Source organism: Petromyzon marinus, chromosome 10 (assembly GCF_048934315.1).
Source record: "Petromyzon marinus isolate PM22_M1 ecotype Great Lakes invasive population chromosome 10, UKy_Petmar_22M1.pri1.0, whole genome shotgun sequence".
NCBI classification, from domain to species: Eukaryota; Metazoa; Chordata; class Hyperoartia; order Petromyzontiformes; family Petromyzontidae; genus Petromyzon; species Petromyzon marinus.
The window spans coordinates 8,498,571-8,503,108 of NC_133676.1; the positions used below are offsets into that span (position 1 = coordinate 8,498,571).

At 38.7% G+C, this 4,538-nt stretch overlaps 1 long non-coding RNA gene across 1 annotated transcript; it reads right to left on the minus strand.

Moving 5' to 3' along the window:
- Positions 1-900: 900 nt before the first annotated feature.
- Positions 901-4,538, minus strand: LOC142924222 (uncharacterized). The gene is made up of 2 exons (XR_012941403.1): positions 3,545-4,538; positions 901-1,290 (listed from the first exon to the last, which is right to left on the minus strand). It is a non-coding gene; the product is annotated as an uncharacterized LOC142924222 (long non-coding RNA).

Consider the following 4,538-nt stretch of genomic DNA (forward strand, 5'->3'; position numbering starts at 1 on the left):
AGATCCCTTCAGCTGACAGCTTTTAAAGTCGGACATATGTTGCCTGGATTTTGTGAAGACAGATTCAGACGATGTCTGCAATTTATCTTCATCACCAAGACAGGCCTTTTCTTTTCCTCTGGAATTTCAGGTTTCACACTTGGAATTTCTCCTTATCGCACCATCTCTCCACCAGAATTGACACTTTGGATGAATGATCCAGTACCGAGTGGATCTGCATTGCAGTATTTTGTCTACATATGTTTGCCGAACATTGTCTGCTGGAGTGCAGCCATAATTTTGAAGTTGAAGATGTTCTTCCAGTGAATGTTTCCCGGAGGTTATTGGTGAGATTACGAATATGGTGCACAAAATTTGCTCCCAAGTTTGTCACGGAAAAGAGGAGTTCTACTTTAATATAATTTCATGAAATCTATGCGACCATTGTCTACTGCATTACCATTTGGGCCTTCTGTTTGTGCGCTTTGGTGTATAATCAGCATTCATGTCACCTTGTTGAAAAGAGAAAGAAGCAACTTAAAAAGCATGATTTTTATCCAATGTTTTGTGGGTGTCTAACATTTGTGGGTATCCAGACACCCATGACATACACAGTGGCTGCACCTCTGCTAATCTTAATTTATGCAAGGTGATGCAGAAAGGTCCTGCACATTTATTTCCCTCTTCTCGTATATACCGTAACGTTTTTTTTTTATTCTGAGTATGCAGAGCATTAGGGATGGCAATTGCCTCCGCATGTACTTTTAAAAATCATTTCCTGTCATCCTGAATATGATGACAGGCAATGTCATCATATTAAGTTAACTTGTTTATGGAAACAAGATTGAAACTGCAATTCCATACGGCAGGCGGGGATGGAGGGACAAGTTTGGCAGATGGAACACACAAATGCACATCGACCAAAATAGCAACTGTGTGTGTATTAAACAGTTGTCTCTATTGCCATTACAAGGTGCCATTGACAGTAGCAACAGTAAATATTTATTGCATTGTCCAACATATTAAAAGCAGTATATGTATACAACAAGTTTCATGTGATGGAGCAATGAGTTATTTTTCAACAACAAACTATTTTTTTTAATATCACGGCCTAAAAACATACAATTTGACAAAGACTGGGTGAGATTTATGGACCCTGAAATGTTCACTACGTCATATTTTAATGCATGTTTTTGCATAGTCATGATTAGGTTACTTCAGGTAAGTTATCATCTCTCCCAGTGCTGAGTTAGAATGCAGTCTTCATGTGCCCAGAGGAGCTGATTTATCATGACTTGTCATGGGATGATCCTAAGTGAGCAAAAGAGACCCACGTATAAGAAAAACCAGACATTTCACTTTTGTGCTTTGGATTCACATTGCTTAAAGACATTCTGTCAAGCTCTGAGTAGTTTCAGTCAGGCAAAAAAAGGACACTATTTTGACACTCATGTTGCAAAGGTTTTTTTCAGCATGTGCTTTAACACTCTTTGGTATTTTGGATGTCACCAAGAGGAACGGCAGTACAGAATTCTGCCGAATCTGTGCATTTGTTGAATGCAGGGTGCTGAAACGATTGTTAAATATGCAGGGGTTCTTTTTTTGTGAACAATGTAAAACACAATGAGACCTTAAATAAGTGTTCATGCTTATTGCAAAACAGTAAAAACATTTTTTATCTTGTAGCTTTCCCCATTTTTTTTGTAAGGCAATTGGAGATGCCAACACATTTACGCACCCAAGAAATACAAATCATTATCCCGAACAACAATCTAACAGAGTTACTGACACATACAATAGTGTGAATTTGACGTGAGGATTTGCATAATACTTCCAGTTATATTGTAATTCGCTTTGTGAAAAAAAACAAGTCTCTCACCCAGAATTCCAGCCTGTGTGACTTATAAATTTTAAGTAAGGAAAAGAAACACCTATGTTTTAATTGTGCTAAACGTTAAGGAATAGTTGCGGCCTAACTCTGAGTGTTGGGCCTCGGGAACTCTCCTGTAACTCTGGTGCCAGTGGCAGTCAGCAGAACATTTTTTTATTTCTTCATCCGTATCATCTCACCAAAAAGGGAACGGTTTATTTTAAAAGGTATGCATGTGCCACAACAAGGGATTAACATCAGCTGGGTCTGTTCGGGTGAGTGACCCAGAAAATATTTCCAAACCCGGCACACCACAAGCAGTATACCCAACACCAGTCTACCAGGAAATTAAGTCCTGGCTACAACATAATACTGTTTATTTTGATTTAGCAGTTACTGCTTCCCAAGTTCTAGTGCCATCCCATCATCAGTTACGTTAAGAATTGAAACCAATAAAATTACGCATTTAGTTCAGAAGCGATTAGAATATATTTAAAGATGTGATATTCTGCATTAGTAACCTATTACAACTGGAGTTTGTGGTATATGCTGTACAATATATTAAATGTATTCTTCAAAGACAAAGAAAATACTTAACAAATTAGTCATGTAGCCTTCAGGATGTAGTTTAGATTTAGCTCATTGAGACTTAGGCCTAATAATCCAGACACCATATTTTTCAAGCCAAGTTGGTGAAAATGTGAGTCTGTATTACTTCATCAACGCACAAACTAGAGTATTTAACAAATATGATATTTTAATCAAATATTGCTTATTTCACCAACTCCTATACGATTACTGAATCAGCAGCCTCATTTACATGATGTAATAATTATTGTGATAACTGTAATAAAAAAAACCTTGCAATATGTTATACACTAACTCCCTAGACCCCACCACCTCCCAAACAGGGCTGCAGCTGGATGAATGGAGCTCAGCCCAGTGCAGTTCCTGCTGAAATTAAGGCCTGGTAATAACTCCGTTTTACATTAATAATTTGTCAAATCCTCTTGCCTACCCTCTATCAGAAACAGCTACTGTCGAGAGAAAGAGGCATTGTTACTGTAGCTTGCAGTATTGAGTTGGGGTCTAGCGATGCATCAATTAATGCACATTCCTTAGGCTCACAATAAATGCATGAAATCAATTTCTCAAGAATTAATTATTAAAAGTGCCCAACTTATATGATGAAATAAATATGCAGACAATATTTTGCCTTCATATGTCTGTCCATATAAAACAAAATTATTTCTTACTTAAACCATCGGCCGTACGGCCTTCTGGAAGTGCATAATTTAACAATTTAATTTTTGTTACCTATTTAGGAAATTTATTACACGACGCTCATATATTATTTTGAGTTATACACCACTTTTTATGGTAATTCTGGGCTGCTGCGGTGCTACTTTGCCAGTAGAGGGCAGTGCAGAAAAATCCATTGCCCACCAACCCGCATTGCCCAGCGTGGTGAAGTGTTGCCAAATAACCTCCTCGACCGACACGGCGTGAGGAGGCTGTCATCCAGCAGTGGATTGACAATAGGACTGTACATGTGTATAGTCGATGATGACAATTGGGATAGTGGAGAGAATAATGCAACCATACAAACGATATCGAACAAAAAGGAAAATATTGAAATACGAAGGAGACGGGAAAATTGAGACGTAATAATCGATTATTAAAGGGGATATTGACCCTTATTCACTGCAATTCATGAAGTCTTCGCCAGACGTCCTGGCACTCCGTGCGGTTCGTCCGTCTTGGCAGGTTCTCAGGAGCCCTCTGGTGGATGGAAATGATCATCATCACTTGTGTGAAGTCCTTGCCTGTTTAACCCCACGCTGCAGTGACTGCAATCTATAGGTAAAACAGTACATACCGTACTTGAGTAAATTAACTAAATGTCCTGGGACCCTGGAGTACAAGGTACAAGACGACTTACTCAATTATATAAATGGCGTAAGAATGGTTAAAGAAAATATTTGTCAGTAAAGGTTATAGCTAAAATTCTAAAAGGTAAATTGTCAAAGTAAAAAAAAATATCGATAATAACATTACATAATTAATTACAGTAATTTCCCGGTTTACATCGGGGATGCGTTCCTGAAAGGTGCGTCGAATATCTAAACTACGTAAATCCAAGCAATTTTTTAAATAATTCATGGAATTAAGGGGATGCGTTCCTCACGTCGGCACTTGCATGTGATATCCCCCCGTCCACCCGGGCTCAATAATTCACCCAACACCATCAAACGTTAAACACGGAAACCCCAATCCCATGGATAATGTATTCTTTTAGTCTATCTGTAAAGTCATGTGGAAGCAATCGTTATCAGGAGATGACGATTGCTTGTGTTGCGATCGAAACGTAGTTTTAGTTTTAAAAAAATAGTTTTACGTCACTTTACCGAAAGACCCAAAGAATATGAATTCCTGCAGTCACGAAAGCTTTAAGTCAAGATTTAACCATGGATAATGCTCAATTATTACCCCAAGCTGTGCCGTAATTACTCGATGGCTAGACGATGCTGAATATAGCATCAATCAGCCGTTTGATACGAAATGAACGCATCCACAAACACGACGGGCCGCATTCCTCCGAAATTCCGAACAGACGTCGCGAATTTGTTTGGCGAGTGTGGCGATGTCGTGCTTGCGCGCGCGTTCCATGTGTCCACTACTGCATTAA